Source organism: Hyla sarda, chromosome 4 (genome assembly GCF_029499605.1).
Source record: "Hyla sarda isolate aHylSar1 chromosome 4, aHylSar1.hap1, whole genome shotgun sequence".
Lineage (NCBI taxonomy): Eukaryota > Metazoa > Chordata > Amphibia > Anura > Hylidae > Hyla > Hyla sarda.
The window spans coordinates 245,108,284-245,127,871 of NC_079192.1; the positions used below are offsets into that span (position 1 = coordinate 245,108,284).

The window sequence follows — 19,588 nt, forward strand, 5'->3', positions numbered from 1 at the left end:
GTTTTGCACCATCCTTTTTGAATCCCCCTGTATTTTCTCTTACAAAGACTTCCATGATATACCCATATTTTAATATGTGACAGAACATGGCTGATGTGTTCTAGGTTCTGCCTGAACTTGATAATTTTTTTTATAAATCTAAAAATAGTATGTTCCGCTCTTCCCACAGCTCAAGGATGCACAGTGAACCCTGCTACATGCAGAATTGGCTGTGTCCCACAAGCTCTCAGTACTGTAGGAGGCTGGGTGGGGACTGTGTTTCTAGCTGCAGCCACTAACACAGGACGCGATTCAGTGCTGATCCTGTGGTATGGCACTCCTACTTTATTACAGTAAGTAAGAGGAGTCTCAAAGTGATTTCACAACCTATTACAGATAACTGACACTTTTCAATGCAAGGATGACCAACATTGTTATCAATATGCCGCCCCCTACAGGCACTGAGTTGTGCTGCCTGAGGCAACAAGCTCACCTTTGAAAGTGCTCCCCTATGTATGTAGGTATGTATGCTTGACTAGGGGATATTATAGCTGCTGTAACCTACCTCCCACCAACCCCTTTGTCCCCATAACAACCCCTTACCTTAAACACGACAGACACAATGTTGGTGGTAACAAGGCCACAGCAGCCCCTTTATTAAATAACACAATTAAAACGTTGTAATGCAACTATAGTATGAACATCATACATAAACATTGTATAAACATCCTTAAACATAATTTAACATAAGTTAACATGTCCCTAATACATAAGGAGGAGGACCTGAAGGCACTGTTACCGAGCCCAAACTAGAATGGGGCCTCCCTTACTCCTAGCCGTGAGCACCTGCACAGGAGCACCGTTTTGTGAGGCCCCCCGACCATCCTGGGACCCATGTCCCCTTGAAGAATTTCTCCATCGGGCTGGGAACCGCTCCCAGCCCACCTCCACACTGTATCCCCTCACCTCCATGCCATCCACATGTACCTCCAGGTCTCTCTCCTGCCACCGCTGCCGTGACAATAAACAAGGGCGGGCGGGCGGGTACACTTTCCTTCCTGCGTCCCGACTGACCCTAACTTCCTATTCCTTCCCTATATCCCCCTTCTTAACTCCTCCCTTTCCTCTAACAGCTTCCCGCTCAACTCCATTTAACCCTATCCCTGCTGCATAATTCCCCTGTCATGTGCCCCTCCAGTCCTATTCTATCCCTTCCAGGGCATTCTTGACTAGGGGATATTATAGCTGCTGTAACCTACCTCCCACCAACCCCTTTGTCCCCATAACAACCCCTTACCTTAAACACGACAGACACAATGTTGGTGGTAACAAGGCCACAGCAGCCCCTTTATTAAATAACACAATTAAAACGTTGTAATGCAACTATAGTATGAACATCATACATATACATTGTATAAACATCCTTAAACATAATTTAACATAAGTTAACATGTCCCTAATACATGAGGAGGAGGACCTGAAGGCACTGTTACCGAGCCCAAACTAGAATGGGGCCTCCCTTACTCCTAGCCGTGAGCACCTGCACAGGAGCACCGTTTTGTGAGGCCCCCCGACCATCCTGGGACCCATGTCCCCTTGAAGAATTTCTCCATCGGGCTGGGAACCGCTCCCAGCCCACCTCCACACTGTATCCCCTCACCTCCATGCCATCCACATGTACCTCCAGGTCTCTCTCCTGCCACCGCTGCCGTGACAATAAACAAGGGCGGGCGGGCGGGTACACTTTCCTTCCTGCGTCCCGACTGACCCTAACTTCCTATTCCTTCCCTATATCCCCCTTCTTAACTCCTCCCTTTCCTCTAACAGCTTCCCGCTCAACTCCATTTAACCCTATCCCTGCTGCATAATTCCCCTGTCATGTGCCCCTCCAGTCCTATTCTATCCCTTCCAGGGCATTCTTTTATGTGAAAACTGACATGGTTCCATAATATGGCCATGTGCTGGTTTTAGTTATCTGTAATATGGCAGCATTTCAATGCATATTTTGGTTTGCTGTGCACTAAATATATATACAATGGTATTGATACGGGGAATGGGAGGACTACCTTACAAAGAAAGATTATCAGAATTAGGGTTATTTAGTTTAGAAAAAAGAAGGCTTATGGGAGACATAATAACTATGTATAAATATAGCAGGGGGACGGTAGAGAGATCTCTCCCATGATCTATTTATACCCAGGACTGTATCTATAACAAGGGGGCATCCTCTATGTCTAGAGGAAAGAAGGTTTCTACACCAGCACAGACGGGGGTTCTTTACTCTAAGAGCAGTGAGACTGTGAAATTCTCTCCCGGAGAAGGTGGTCTGTAAAAGAATTTAAAAGGGGTCTGGATGCATTTTTTGTTGAATAATAACATTACAGGTTATGGATCCTAGATCTATAGGGAAAGAAGGTTGATTCAGGTATCTATTCTGATAGACGGGAGTCGGAGGAATTTTTACCTCGAGTAAGAAGGTTTTTTGCCTTCCTCTGGATCAACTCAGTAGGGACTCATTAGGGTTATAGGTTGAACTTGATGGACTCTGGTCTTTTTTCAACCTTATGAACTATGTTGCTATCTTACAATGTTACTATGATACATTTTTAACACATAGTCATAATTTTGTGTTTTTTTTGTTTTTTCATATAAGATGAAGGGGTTTAACAGAAGTAGTGGACTTGCAGTAAACCCCAGTATGTTCAGCGTACAAAGCATGATGGTATAATAGCTAGGGGACCTAGCGGCTACTGCCCAGTGGAGGACATGGCAGATAAATAATATGACAGACATAATTTATTGCTAGAAAACACTAGAACACTTTCTTTAGAGTAGGCACTTCATGCTCAGCTGTCACAATAAACATATACAATGCCTATCGATTCTCCCTTTGGGGCACACACTTGGATAACAATAATAGTTGGCGGAACTCTTCAAACAATGTTTCTTCACCTTATTCAGTCTCTGTTCCTTGTTTCAGGAACACAATAGTATACTGTCTCTAACTTTGCCCCCGTGATCTAAAGGTGCAATGTCTTAGTCTCAGCACTAGTCCCTTGGTTGGGCCTTGCTTCAGGGCTAAATACTGAACAGTCTCTGTGCTTAAAGGGGTTATCCACCATAAGGTGATTTTAGTACGTACCTGGCAGACAGTAATCGACATGCTTAGTAAGGATCTGCGCTTGTCTTGGGGCTAAATGGCTATGTCATGAGATTACCATAACACTGTGGCTAGCTTTTTGTGAACTGGTATTTCCTGTTTGACTTTTTTCTTTTTTTGACTACAAATCCCACAATTCCATTTTCCTCCCTCACACACATCAGCCACCCCACCCATTGAAACATAAATGGGCTGCATCCATTCAAAAGAACTGTGGTTTTCAATCAGAGTGCCTACAGCTGTTGCATTAGTTGCAGATTGATCTCTCTCCCATCAAGCGATCGCTCCATCCATTGAAGCAGACAGGCTCGCTGTCATCAGCTGACTAGTGAGGTCTTGTATGCTTTTAAAAATAAATATTGGAGTGAAAATCACAGAAGAATTGTGAGAAAATTGTCACACACAGGTACAGACACTATATTATGAACTACAGTAACTTTACAGCCCCTGTAGCATAGTCAAATAAAAAAAATTCCTGGAATACACCTTTAACCAGCCCCACTCACAGAAATTTCATGGATGTTACATATGTAACACTTCTATTCGTGGAGATTTCTGGCCCCAGCCATCACTGTAGTTACCCTAACTGTAACTCTCAGTATGCATTAACTCCCTCTGTTGCCTTCTCATTTGCTTATGAGAATCACATGGCACAACGCTCTCCATGACCCAAACAATAGTTTCAGGTTTCAGTTTAAGGTCAGGACGTATGTCTTCAGCCACAGCTCTCTCTCTCTCAGATCACAGGGAGCACACTTCTACTTTTTGAATGTGTGCTTTCTAAACACATACCAGTGCATCGGGTGGCTCATCACATAGGCCAAGAACGATTTTGTCTTTCTTATCACTACAAAAACCTGTCAGCTTTATGTAAATATATGGACAAGCCCATAGGACGGTCACATGTTCTAACCACTTAAAGGGGTACTTCGCCCCTAGACATCTTATCCCCTATCCAAAGGATAGGGAATAAGATGTCTGATCGTGGGGGTCCCACCGATGGGTGCCCCCACGATCTCCCTGCTGCACGGGGGCAGCGCTGGAGGCTCGTGACGTCATGGCCATGACCCACTCATGACGTCACGGCCACGCTCACTCAATGCAAGCCTATGGAAGTGGTGTGACGGCCGTGCCCTTATTTACATATTATAATTACTTCCTAGGCTGGTGGGAGGACACTATGTTTTTTCTAGCTGAAGAAGTACAAAGGTCAGATGGGATTTTGTTGTGGGTTAGATAAAATTATGATATTTTTTATCTCATGGTCTTTAAGTATGGAGGTGTTTGTGGCTTTTGTGAAAATTTTGAATAAGATTGGTCTCCATTTTACCTTAGAAATTAATAACAAATCCATCTCATTCCTTAATTTAAGAGTATAGTCACACTGAGACAATGGCGAGAAATCTCCTCAAAGAAATCCACATCAAACACATCAAACTTATAGGGAATTTCACAAGAAAAACAATGATGTGCTTGGTTTTAACGTAACTTTATTCATTCATGAGTTATTTACAAGTTTCTGACCACTTATAAAATGTGTTCAATGTGCTGCCCATTGTGTTGGATTGTCAATGCAACCCTCTTCTCCCACTCTTCACACACTGATAGCAACACCACAGGAGAAATGCTAGCACAGGCTTCCAGTATCCGTAGTTTCAGGTGCTGCACATCTCGTATCTTCACAGTATAGACAATTGCCTTCAGATGACCCCAAAGATAAAAGTCTAAGAGGGTCAGATCGGGAGACCTTGGGGGCCATTCAACTGGCCCACGGGGACCAATCCACTTTCCAGGAAACTGTTCATCTAGGAATGCTCGGACCTGACACCCATAATGTGGTGGTGCACCATCTTGCTGGAAAAACTCAGGGAACGTGCCAGCTTCAGTGCATAAAGAGGGAAACACATCATCATGTAGGCCCTCTTTATGCACTGAAGCTGGCACGTTCCCTGAGTTTTTCCAGCAAGATGGTGCACCACCACATTATGGGTGTCAGGTCAGAGCATTCCTAGATGAACAGTTTCCTGGAGAGTGGATTGGTCATCGTGGGCCAGTTGAATGGCCCCCAATGTCTCCCGTTCTGACCCCCTTAGACTTTTATCTTTGGGGTCATCTGAAGGCAATTGTCTATGCTGTGAAGATGTGAGATGTGCAGCACCTGAAACTACGGATACTGGAAGCCTGTTCTAGCATTTCTACTGCGGTGTTGCTATCAGTGTGTGAACAGTGGGAGAAGAGGGTTGCATTGACAATCCAACACAATGGGCAGCACATGGAACACATTTTATAAGTGGTCAGAAACTTGTAAATTATTCATGAAAGAATAAAGTTACGCTAAAACCAAGCACATCAATGTTTTACTTGTGAAATTCCCAATATGTTTGATGGGTCACATGACCCTCTTCCTATTGAAAAAACAAAAGTTGGATTCAAAATGGCCAACTTCAAAATGGCCGCCATGGTCACCACCCATCTTGAAAAATGTCCCCCCTCACATATACTAATGTGCCACAAACAGGAAGTTAATATCACCAACCATTCCCATTTTATTAAGGTGTATCCATATAAATGGCCCACCTTGTATATTCTGCCTGAGGGTTTTTACGCCCCAGGAGCATTATCTTGTACTTTTCCACATTAAATTGCAGTTGCCAGAGTTCTGACCATTCTAGTTTTCCTAAATTCTTTTCCATTTGGCATATCACTCCAGGAACATCAACCCTGTTACATATCTTTCTGTGATCAGCAAAAAGACACACCTTACCATCGAGACCTTTTGCGATATCACTAATGAAGATATTCAACAATATTGGTCCCAGTACAGATCCTTGAGGTACCCCACTGGTAACAAGACCTTGCTCTGAATATACTCCATTGACTACAACCCTCTGTTGTCTGTCATTCATCCACTGTCTAATCCACTCAACAATATGTGAGTCCAAGCTCAATGACTGTAGTTTATTGATAAGTCTTCTATGTGGGACAATGTCAAAAGCCTTACTAAAATCTAGATATGCAATGTCTACTGCCCCTCCGCCATCTATTATTTTAGTCACCCAGTCAAAAAAATCAATAAGATTTGTTTGACATGATCTCCCTGAAGTAAACCCATGTTGTTTTTAATCTTGCAATCCATGGGATTTTAGATGTTCCACAATCCTATCCTTTAGTGGGGTTTCCATTAATTTCCCCACAATTGATGTCAGACTTACTGGCCTATAGTTGCCTGATTCCTCCCTACTACCTTTCTTGTGAATGGGCACAACATTTGCTAATTTCCAGTCTTCCGGGGCAACTCCAGTTACCAGTGATTGGTTAAATAAATCTGTTAACGGTTTTGCTAGCTCACCACTAAGCTCTTTTAATAATTTTGGATGTATCCCATCAGGCCCCTGTGACTTATTTGTCTTCACTTTAGACAGCAAACGTAGAACCTCTTCCTCTGTAAAGACACATACATCAAACAATTCATTGGTCTTCCTCCCCAATGGAGGTCCTTTTTCATCTGTAAAAACTGAACAGAAGTATTCATTAAGGCAGTCGGCTAGCCCTTTATTCTCTTCTACATACCTTCCTTCCTTTGTTTTTAACTTCGTTATACCTTGTTTTAATTTCTTTTTTTCATTTATATATCTGAAGAATGTCTTATCCCCTTTATTTTATAGACTGAGCTAGGTTTTCTTCTGCCTGCGCTTTAGAAGTTCTTATAACTTGCTTGGCCTCTTTCTGCCTAGTCTTGTAGATTTCCCTATCTTCATTGCTCTGGGTTGTTTTATAATTACTAAATGCTAGCTTTTAGTTTTTTAGTTTTATGATTTTGGCCACTTCTGCTGAGTACCACAGTGGTCTCTTCCTTTTCCTGCTTTTACTGACAAGTCTAATGCAGTTTTCTATTGCATTCAATAATGCATCTTTTAAGTAGTCCCATTTCTCCTGGAATTCATGTAATCCGTTCCAGTCTGACAGGGACTTATTTATGAAAAGTCTTTTTTTCTAAAATCTAAAACTTTTGTTTTTGTGTGGTGTGACTCCTTCACTGTTCTTATATTAAGCCACACTGACTGGTGATCACTAGATCCCAAGCTTTCACCTACAATAACATCATATACCAAATCCCCATTTGTGAATACCAAATCCAAAATGGCCTCCCTCAGGGTTGGCTCCTCAACCACTTGTTGTAGGGATAATCCCAGTAGGGAATTTAGAATATCTGTACTCCTGGCAGAACTAGCTATTTTGGTTTTCCAGTTTATATCTGGAAGATTTAAGTCTCCCATAATGATAACTTCTCCTTTCATTGTCATTTTAGCTATTTCTTCCACTAGTAGATCATCTAATTATTTAACTTGGCCATGTGGTCTATATATCACACCTACACGAGTTACTGTCTTATTACCAAACTGCAATGTAACCCAAACTGACTCTATGTTTGCCTCACTTGTATTAGGTTAGATTTTATGCTATCTTTCTCATATAGGGCCACTCCTCCTCCTTTCTTGCCTTCTCTGTCTCTTCTGTATAAAAAGTATCCTGGTATGCATAGGTATCCCAGTCATTACTTTCATTAAACCATGTCTCAGTAACAGACACTAAATCTACATTTTCAGATACCATTATTGACCCAAGTTCATTGATTTTATTACCTAAACTGCGGGCATTTGTAGACAGGACTCTGAGCTTGTCATTTCTTACCCTCTGTGCTACTGACATGTTCTGGCATTGTTTCGGGGGGCAATTGGACTCATGGATTTTCACTTTCCCCCCCCCCCCTTCCTAGTTTAAATACTCCTTAACAAAGTCTTGGAATTGTTCACTGAGTAAATTAGTTCCTTTGAGAGAAAGATGCAAGCCATCATTTGTTCCTTGAAGAGAAAGATGCTAACCCCTGCAACTTGGACAGGAGCTCATTCAGCTTATGCGCCATTGGATAAGTGGGCGCATACTGCTATAAATTGCTGCAGTGAAAAAGCTTGTACTTGTATATTAAAATCAAGCTGGCGGCCCACCGTGAGGCGAGCTACCACCTGTTCCAGCCCCTGCCTCTCAGCACCCCCTCCCCCGACTGTGATACTGCGAATGTTGCATTTAATCAGTTATGGTTCATTGTTATTGCTCCAACCTGTTTCATTGGATTCTTGTGGTAATCCAGAGGTAATATGTGACGACGACCATAGGACCTCACAATTTAAAGTATTGAAGAGATTTTTTTAAATTTAAATTGAAGATTTTGATTAGATTCACAAGTTTAATGTCCCGGGTGCACGAAGTGTTTACTTTGAACTAATACTGTATGACCACAAAACCCAATATAACAAGGAGATCACCTGGTGGCACAATCACAGAGCCTAGAGGTGGCAGCAGCCTGACGAGACCATAGGGCTTCACAATTGAAAAGATTAAAGATATATATATTTTTTAAATTGAAGATTTCAAATAAATTAACATAGCAAGTTTTATTTAATGTGCCAGCAGCATGAGGAGACCACATGGTGGCACAATGACACAGCCTGGAGGTGGCAGCAGCATAAGGAAACCATAATGTGGCAGAATGGCACAGCCTGAAGTTGGCGGCAGCAAAAGGAGACCATATAGTGGCAGTATGACACAGCCTGGAGGTGGCTGCAGCCTGACGCGACCATAGGGCCTCACAATTGAAAAGATCAAAGATATTTTTTTTTATTTAAATTGAAGATTTTAAATAGATTGACATAAAAAGTTTTATTTAATGTGCCAGCAGCTAGAGGAGACCACATGGTGGCACAATGACACAGCCCGGAGGGGACAGCAGCATGAGGAGACCATAATGTGGCAGAATGTCACAGCCTGGAGTTGGCGGCAGCAAGAGGAGACCATATAGTGGCAGAATGACACAGCCTGGAGGGGGCAGAGGCATGAGGAGACCATATAGTGGCTGAATGACACAGCCTGGAGATGGCATCAGCAAGAAGTGTACATATGGTGGCAGAATGACACATACTGGAGGTGGCATCAGCATGAGGAGAACATAAGGTGGCAGAATGACAGCCTGGAGGTGGCAGCAGCATGAGGAGACCATACAGTGGCAGAGTGACACAGCCTGGAAGTGGCGGAAGCATGAGGAGACCATGTAGTGGCAGAATGACACAGCCTGGAGGTGGCATCAGCATGTGGAGAACATATGGTGGCAGAATGACACAGCATGGAGGTGGCATCAGCAGCATTAGGAGTCCTGAAAGTGACCCGGTGACAGTGGGGCATTGGGTGGCAATACCAGTACCAGGTGACGAAGGTGGGTGAAAGATGGAGCACTTGGCCTCAGATGTGTGGCATCAGGCGGGTGGCAAGATCAAAATAGTAGCTAGGCAGGTAGGCAGAAGATATGCATTATGTAAAGCTTATTTTTTTTCATTATTCTAAGGATAAAATATATGGAGACAATTTTTTTTTGAAATCTAACAAAAGGAAAGGTGTGCAAAAAACACCATGTGCCACCTACATCATCAAGTAATAATGTGATGCAAACATCTTAAAAGGTGGAAGGGAACAACGTATGGTCCATTGTAACAGGTGGGGGTAAAAACTTCCCCTGTAAGGCCCTACTCTCGCACTATTAATTCCCTTTTTGGTAAGTGTTAATCACTCTAAAAAGGGTGGCCCCATACAGGAACCTCTCCCTATTTCCACCTAAAAACACTGCCATTTCCAAGGGTTTTTTGTTGGAAATAGGGAGCAGTTCCTGTGTGGGCCCCCCCCCTTTTTAGGACGAGTAACACTTGCCTCCAAAAGGTGGAAGGGAACAACGTATTGTTCATTGTAGCAGGTGGGGGTAAAAATTTCTGTAAGGCCCTACTCTCACCCTTTTAATTCTCGGGGAAATGGCAGTGTTTTCAGGTAGAAATAGGGAGAGGTTCCTGTGTGGGGCTGCCCTTTTTAGGGCAAGTAACACTTGCCAAGAAGGGAATTAATAGTGCGAGAGTAGGGCCTTACAGGAGACGTTTTTACCCCTACCGGTTACAATGGACCATACATTGTTCCCTTCCACCTTTTAGATGTCTTTGCATCATATCAATACTTGGTGGTTTAGGTGGCATATGGTGTTTTTTGCGCACCTTTCCTTTTGTTAGATTTCAAAAAAATTTGGGTCCATATATTTTATCTTAAGAAAAATTACGTTTTAGATCATGCATATCCTCAATACTTGTGGTCTGATGCCGAGGATTTTCTGTAACTGGGGAGCAGCATATTTAAATATTTTATCTGTATCCATATTTGTGAAGTGTTGGTGTGGCACTATGTTCAATCTACTCTGATGCATCAGGCATTGGTGGGTGGAAATCCTGGCTGATCCATGCCTGATTCATCTTGACAAAGTTCAGTCTCTCCACATTTTTGGTGGACAGACAAGTTCTCCTTGGGGTTACTATGGCCCCCCGCCGCACTAAACACCCGCTCTGATAACACACTACTGGCGGGGCAGGACAGTTTTTCCTGGGCAAACTCTGCTAGTTGTGGGCACAAATCAAGTTTGGCTGCCCAGAAGTCCAGCAGATTTTCAAAGTGTGCTGGCAGGGTCATGTCAAAGTATGCCACCACCTTCTGGTTCAGGTCCTGCTCCAGGTCTACCTGCTGCTGATGAGTTGCTTCACTATGCAGGTGAAGAAAGCTACTCATCAGTAACTGTAGACTCAGGCTGCTACTGATGGAGCTGGTACTGCTCCTGCCACCCCTTCCTAGCAGCCATGGCAGTGGAACGTGAGCGCAGAGGGCCCCCGAGTCAGACCTGCGAGAGGATGGATGATGGCGCAGATGGCGCATCGTCCAACTGACTACGTAGGATGTCTCTGTAGTAGGTCAGTTTGTCCTCCCTCTCAGTGGGTGTAAAAAAGGCCCCCATTTTGTGCCCGCAGTGAGGATCCAATAAGGTGGAGAGCCAAAATTCATCCCGCTGCTGAATGGTGACAATTTGGAGGTCACTACGCAAGCAAGTGAGCATGCATCGTGCCATTTGTGCAAGTGACTCAGAGGGACTACCTGCCTCCATCTCCACTGCATACTGCCTCGGTGTGTCTGGGTCCATCGGTCTCGTCTTCCTCATCACCCTCTAGCTCCTCTGGCTGCTCCTGCTCCTCCTCTCCTGTCAGATGACTATAAAAACCAACCATTTCGCAATATCTTGCCTGTGCTCCACTGTCCCCCTCCTTCTCTTCCAGTTCTGCCCTCATGTCACCATGAGATGTAGGTGCCACGTCTCCAGTGCCCTGACCAACCATCATTTCCACCATCTTTTGTAGGAAATGAAGCAGTGGAATGACGTCGTTCATCCCATAATCCTGGCGAATGACTAATAATGTGGCTTCCTCAAAGGGCCTGAGCAAACGGCAGGTGTCACGTATGAGCTGCCACTGGTTGACATTGAAGTTACACAGGGGAGTCCCCCTATCTGCTTGGATCAGGTCCAACACATGGAGGGTGGAATTCCAACAGGTATATAGGTTATATAGGGCTGTGACATCACAGGGCTGCTGATTGGCTGCATGCTGCATGTGATTCAGGGTGATCCCGCCTACCCACCTTCCCACCTTTCCCAGAGTTCCTTGCCCATGTCCTCACATGTGGAACCGCCATTTTAGATGCCCTGGAGCCTGGACCGCAATAAATGGAGTTTAATGAAGTGATCCGTTTTATCCAATTGCAGCGATATTCTGATTCGTTACTGATCAAATTTTTCATGAAATTCGTATCGAATTCGGATTCGTCAGATTCGATTCGCTTATCCCTTCTGTGCCTACTGCCACAGGGTTTCCCAGCCAGCAGAAGAAGGTTTCTGCTTCTGGCATGAAAAGCCCAAGGCAGTAAGCACCACCTATGCTTGAGAGACTGTATGGCATTTGGCAGCACTGAGTTTTTTTGCAAAGTTCAAACTGAATCCAGGGTTGGTTCGCTCAACACTAGTTCTTACCTTTAGCTATTTTTTTCTACATTATTTGGTTATTAATTGACATACACAAAATATACATTTCAAATTAGCTTCATTCAGTGATTTAATTTAGATGTGTCTATTATCTAGTTTTTAAGTGCCCAATTCTGTCAAGCAACCTATAATTCCATGGCAATATCTATTTTATGATTACAATGAGGAACTTTTTTTTGATAATCTTATTTGTTCATGTTCTATAAACAATAAAGCAACAGATGTTAAAATGGTTATTGGTTACATTTCATAAATAGAAAAACTTAATGATCTTCAACTGACAGAGAACAATGCTCCTACAAAGAAGTATTTCCTTTGGTAAACAGGCTACACATTCTGTAAATTACTCAATCTCTCCAATTTGGCAGCTTAAGCCATTTGACATGGAAGGAAAACTATGTCACTTCAGAACACAAGCACGGACAAAAGGTCTTACAATAAACATAACATGGTTTGTAGGATGAATTTTACAGCACTTTTGTGGACTGTGTCTAGTATTGCAGTCGAACCACATTCAATTATGTTTTTTAGGATTAAAATCGTTCTGTTTTCTCATCTTCAACTGCTTTTAGGGCACTATACATTATAACAACCCCACACAATATCCAGTAAAAATTATATTTGTAAGGCTATCCAGCTTTTTTTTTGTTTTGCGGTATTCTGGTATTGAATAGTTCAAAAGGAAGTCCTTCACCTGGAAACCTAGTTGTGGATAGCAGAGTTGGTGTCTATAATGAAAAGACGGTTCTTGAGAGATTGTAGGAATAAGGGCTCTGATATAGTGTAATACTAAACTGTACTTTTGTTTACTGCATTTGGTTAGCCTTAAAAAGTAGTTTTTGGCCCGAGAAAAAGACAAGGCTTGTCTGCTTAAAACGTCACACTACAGCTCATATAAGGGGTTATAGTGTACTGACAAATATTAGGTTTAATGTACAGTAGCTTTTAGGAGATGACTATGATACTCAAAGTAGAAGTTAGGAAAGGTAATAACAAAGAAGAAGAAAGCTTCATTCATGCTTATACATTTACCATATTCTTTATCTACAGATTATGAAAAATATAAATATTTTGATTGTCATGAAATTCTAAGATTTTTCCCAGTTAAGTAATGCAGGGTGTTTCCTACCTAGTGACAAGAGGTTGAGAAAGACCTAAAATAAATTGTTTGTATAAGACATTTTTTGTTATCAAGTAAAACACTTGAAAAAGAATTGGAAAATGTCCAAGCAAAAGATCAGAAAAATTGTAATAATTTTTTTTAAACGGTTTTGAAGCAACGAAAGGTGTTGTAAGTGATTGGTTGTCATATTTTATTAAATTAAGTGTTTTACTGAGGGTATCTCTATTTTACTAAGTGTGTATATGGGCTCCATCTTCTTCTACTGTGTTATATGTATCTGAAAATTATGTTTCTATAAGACTAGCTAAGGTAATAAAAGGGTTAGAAGATAGCAGAAGGGTAGAACATGGCAGCTCTTCACTGGGTACAGTCAAGAAATAGCATCATTCTCACATTAATTAAAAAAAATTGCATTATTAAACCCTTAAGGACGCAGGGTTTTTCCGTTTTTGCATTTTCATTTTTTCCTCATAACCTTCTAAAAATCATAACGCTTTGAATTTTGCACCTAAAATTCCATATTATGGCTTATTGTTTGTGCCACCAATTCTACTTTGCAGTGACATTAGTCATTTTACCAAAATATCCACAACGAAGCGGGAAAAAAAATCATTGTTAGACAAAATTGAAGAAAAAATGCCATTTTGTAAATTTTGGGGGCTTCCGTTTCTACACAGTGGATTTTTCGCTAAAAATTACATCTTATCTTTATTCTGTAGGTTCATACGATAAAAATGATACCCTACTTATATAGGTTTGATTTTGTATTACTTCTAAAAAAAAATCATAACTACATGCAGGAAAATTTATATGTTTAAAATTGTCATCTTCTGACCCCTATAACGTTCTTATTTTTCCGTGTAGAGGCCGGTCTGAGGGCTCATATTTTGCGCCTTGATGGGAAAAGGTGGGTGATTCTTGCTTTTATTAGGGAAGGGGTTAAATGATCTATTGCACTGCACAAGCCGATCTCATACACAGATCATTGCCGTGCATTGACACGCCAAAGATCAGTGTTATTGGCGGTTGATTGCTCAAGCCTTTCAGGCTTGGAGCATTCAATCGCCTATCGGACGCGATTGAGGCAGGTAAGGGGACCTCCGCTCGCGTTCTAGCGGATTGGGACATTGCGATTTCACAGCGATGGTCCCGATCAGCCCGACTGAGCTGCGGGGAAGCATTTACTTTCATTTTAGACACGGCGATCAACTTTGAATGCTGCGTCTAAAGGGTTAATAGCGCGGCACAACAATCACATGCTATTAGCCCAGGGTTCCAGCTGTCATTAGCCATCTGGACTGACCCAGTATGACAGTACGGCGTGACCCCACGTTAAATACCGGGACTGGGCGAAGGGTGTACAGGTATGCCCTGCGTCTTTTAGAGGTTAATAATTGCAAATAAAATATTACTAATGATTTGTTTACTAAGACTCTCTGATATACTGTTAAAATGTTATAACAATAGGGATCTAGTAATTGAAAAGATATCTTCTCAAATTATCAAAACCTTAAGGGTGCATTCACACATACACAGGGCAAAGGTAAGGTGAGTGGGATTTGTATTTAGGGGGAGGGGTGTTGTGTGCCCTGAATGGCTACCTACCTTCCCTATACCTACTTAGCTGCCCTATATACCTCCCATCTTGCACTATATACCTACCTTGTTAAACTATATGCCTCACTTCCTACCTGCCCTTTATACCTTCCTGCATGCTGCCTACCTGTCCAATATACCCCCTCCCCACCTGCCCTATAAACCTCCCTATTTTCCTTATATACCTGCCTTACTACATTATATATGTCCCTACCTATCTGCCCTATATACCTTTTTCCCTACCTACCCAACATATCTACCTACCAGCACTATGTACCTGACTGCACTGTACCTACTGCCTGCCTGCACTATGCAGCGCTGTAGCTAGCTCATTTTGCGCTCGAGGCAAGCTCAGCAATTGCACCCTTCCATTAAAAAAAAAAAAAAAAAAAACAGTGGTTCTGCAGTATAATGCAGGATATAACTCAGGATCAGTACAGGATAAGTAATGTATGGACACAGTGACCTCACCAGCAGAATAGTGGGTGCAGCTCTGGAATATAATACAGCATATACCTCAGGATCAGTACAGGATAAGTAATGTATGGACACAGTGACCTCACCAGCAGAATAGTGAGTGCAGCTCTGGAGTATAACACATGATATAACTTAGGATCAGTACAAGATAAGTAATGTAATGTATGTACACAGTGACCTTACCAGTAGAATAGTGAGTACAGCTCTGGAAATATAATACAGGATGAGAATGTAACAGGGAAGCATTAGAAGAATGCCCATACTATATTATATAAAAAAACAAAACCTGTACTAACCTCCAGCGCTCCCGCTTGCCCTACTCCCCCGGTGCAATACTCTTCCTGAGCTGTAGTATGTTTTTGGCCCGGAGTTTAGGCCCGTAGTGACATCTTGGCCCAGTGTGTCATACTGCTGTTGAGCCAACCACTGACCTTAGTTATGTCCCGCCTCGGCAAGCTAAGCAACAGCATGACAAACTGGGGCCCGATGTCACTCCGGCCCAAGCGTCCCACTGCAGCTCAGGAAGAGGATTGCACCTGGGGACCAGAGCAGGGCACAGCAGGAGCACTGGAGGTGAGTACAGGTTTATTTGTTTTTTATACCTGTAGAATGGACATTGTATCTAAAACGCACTCTGAGCTGACCAGGTCCACCGTAGCAAAATTGTGGTGTCTGATCAGTTCATATATGGTGTCGCCGCATGCGTAAATGTCAGAACTATTAAAATGTATCTTTAATTAAATAAAGTGCACGGTCAATGGTGTAAACATAAAAAAAATTGCCAGAATTGATGATTTTTGGTCACTTTATATATCATAAAGATTTAGAAAACATGCTCAAAAAATACCATAAAGACAAAAATGGTAAATCTAAAAACTACCTTTCATGGCACAATAAGTGAGTCCTCATACATCCCTGTATATGGAAAAGTTTTAGGCATACTGATTTTCATGCCAAGGCGTAACACTATGTACCCCAATAAAAAATAATAAAATAGAAGTCAATATATTAAAAATATATAATTTTATCAAAAGTCAAAAAAGTATACATAATAGATGGAATAAAATACATAGTCAATGTATATAAAAATTAATCTCAGAGTAAAACATATAATTGATGTAGCAGGATATAGGGGGAAAGCTTTGGATCTTTCTTATACCTGGAACCACTGTCCTGACTGTCAAGTCTTTCCTTCTTTTCCCATAGAAGACATGGATCTTAAAACCAAGTGGGAGGAAGCTTGCAACAAATGCTCACAGACATTCTTAGAACTTCTAATTACACATAATAAATAGCCAGTTGCTAGAGACACTAGAACGTGAAGTGGAGGAAACCCAGGCTACCCTCACAAGAGATTGCTCCAAAGCGGAGGTAGATACCTTTAACAAAGAGCTTGATGACAACCTCAACACCTGGGAAAAAGAAATCCAGAATACGTATAGTAAAAAGTACCAACTGGACTCGATTGATGCACAAATCAAAAAGAGTATATCGATGAAAGCAGAATAAAAACAACAATACATTGAAACGGTCACTTTCCATATCATCAGTAGCATCCACAAGTGCTGACTCCACGGCATCCTCTACCAATAGACATAATTATAACAGAAAAAGGAAGTTTACGTATGGTAATACAACAAGATATACTCCGAAACTACGCCATTCCAGTCAAAGAGATCAAAACCAGGTGAGTAAAAAAGTGATCAACCTTACTAATTACATACCCACTGATATACAAACTGAAGTTTTAAGTCTAGGTCTTACATTTTGCCCTACAGCGAAATTTGATCAGTTTACAGCTATAAAAGATCTGTAATTGTTTGCTCGCAAACTAGCTTTTAAGAAAATACTAGCTGAGTACCTGGCGTTGCTCGGTTTTTCTTTCCTAATCCTTGTTGGGGAAGAAAATAAAAAAAGGAGTAAGCTTTTGACTTCATATCCCGACCTCCTATCTCGTCCTCCTATCCCGCCCTCCTATCTCGACTTCCTATCTCGACCTCCTATCCCGACCTCCTATCCCGTCCATCTATCCCGACCTCCTATTCCGTCCTCCTATCCCATCCTCCTATCTCGACCTCCTATCCTGACCTCCCCCTTATCCTGACCTCCTATCCCGACCTCCTATCCCGTCCTCCTATCCTGTCCATCTATCTCGTCCTCCTATCTCGATCTCCTATCTCGACCTCCTATCCCGTCCCCCTTTCCAGTCCATCTATCTCGACCTCCTATCCCATCCTCCTATCCCGTCCTCCTATCCCGTCCTCCTATTTCGACCTCCTATCCTGACCTCCTATCTCGACCTCCTATCCCGTTCTCCTATCCTGTCCTCCTATCCAGTCCTCCTATCCCGACCTCCTATCCCGACCTCCTATCCCGTCCTCCTTTCCCATTCTCATATCTCGACCTCCTATCTCGACCTACTATCCCATCCTCCTATCTCGACCTCCTATCCTGACCTCCTATCCCGTCCTCCTATCCCGACCTCCTTTCCCGTCCTCATATCTCTACCTCCTATCTTGACCTCCTATCCCGTCCTCCTATCCTGTCCTCCTATCCCGACCTCCTATCCCGACCTCCCATCCCGACCTCCCATCCCGACCTCATATCCCAACCCGTAATATGTGTACCAGGTATTGAAATAGATCCAGCCGTACGAAAATTATATGGGAACATACATTTCCCATTGATTTGCATGGGACTTTAAAAAAAAAAAAAAAAACGACCCTCACAAATGGGGGTAGTTAAGGGTTAAATTAACTATCCTATATTTTAAGTGGACATAAAAGTAACATGTGACCAAGTATTATTGAAATATCTCCAGCCGTATTTCCCATAGACTTGCATGGGACTTTAAACATAAGCCCCGCCCCTGGCAAATGGGGATGAGTAAGGGTAAAATTACCTAACCTATGTTTGTTGTTGACATATAAGTAACATGTGTGCCAAGTTTCATGTTAATATCTTTAGCCGTTTGAAAGTTTTTGTGGAACATACACACATACAAACATACATACATACATACACACGTTGAGTTTTAAATATATATATATATATATATATATATATATATATATAGATTTAATGAAAACTCAGTTGTCTCACATCCTAACCTTTCTACTAGGACTGACCAGGCGGCTGTGTGCTCTCTTGTGGAGTTACTTGATCAAGAACCTGAAAAAAGAGGTACGTTTCCTAAGTCTCTTATTCCTAAATCCAAACATTTTTGGATTCATCTATTTGTGAAATTGGTATCTGAGTAGTTTCATAAGATACCTAAGATGAGATACAATCTCTAAAGGATGTTATCATCAAACCATCCGACAAGGGTGGCATTGCGGTTCTGTGGCCTTTGAAAATGTATGAAAGGGAAATGTTTTGACAGTTGAAACAAGCAGACTGTTATAGGAAACTTACATATTACTCCACTATTTCTTTTGGCACAGAGCTACATGACATCCTACAAGAAGCAGTAGAACAAGGGGTCTTGTCATCTAAAGAAAAGGAGATGTTATTACCATCCGAACCAACCATGGTATCTATCTACCTACTCCTCAAGGTGCATAAAAACGAAGTTTGTCCACCCGGTAGACCCATAGTCTCAGGATGGGGTAATCTATGCAAATCACTGTGCTGCTCTATTGATCACCATCTTTCATCTTTTGTAGAGACGCTACCCTCCTCTTTAAAAGACACAAATGATGTATTGCGGAAACTAGACCACCTCCAATTGGAATCAGAAATTATATTGGCAACTTGTGATGTCGAGGCCTTATATACCTCTATCAGACATAGTGATGGCAGCAAAGCGGTAAGATTTTTTCTTTCCTCTAGCTGGACCCGGCATTGTGTGACTTTTTAATTGAAACATAGTAACAGAATGTGTCAGCAGATAAGAACCATTTGGCCCATCTAGTCTGCCCAATAATCTGAATACTATGACTAGTCCCTGGCCCTATCTTATATGAAGGATAGCCTTATGCTTATCCCATGCATGTTTAAACTCCTTCACTGTATTTGCAGCAACCACTTCTGCAGGAAGGCTATTCCATGCATCCACTACTCTCTAAGTAAAGTAATACTTCCTGATATTACTTTTAAACCTTTGCCCCTCTAATTTAAAACTCTTGTGGTAGTTTTTCTTCTTTTAAATATGCTCTCCTCCTGTACCGTGTTGATTCCCTTTATGTATTAAAAAGTCTCTATCATATTCCCTCTGTCTCTTCTTTCTTCCAAGCTATACATGTTAAGGTCCTTAAACCTTTCCTGGTAAGTTTTATCCTGCAATCAATGTAGTAATTTAGTA

General features: G+C 42.0%; 1 long non-coding RNA gene across 1 annotated transcript; it reads left to right on the forward strand.

Moving 5' to 3' along the window:
* The first annotated feature begins 237 nt into the window (after positions 1 to 237).
* LOC130366981 (uncharacterized) lies at positions 238 to 19,084 on the forward strand. Its single transcript, XR_008892025.1, has 4 exons — positions 238 to 332; positions 16,492 to 16,972; positions 18,729 to 18,841; positions 18,951 to 19,084. It is a non-coding gene; the product is annotated as an uncharacterized LOC130366981 (long non-coding RNA).
* The last annotated feature ends 504 nt before the right edge of the window (positions 19,085 to 19,588 follow it).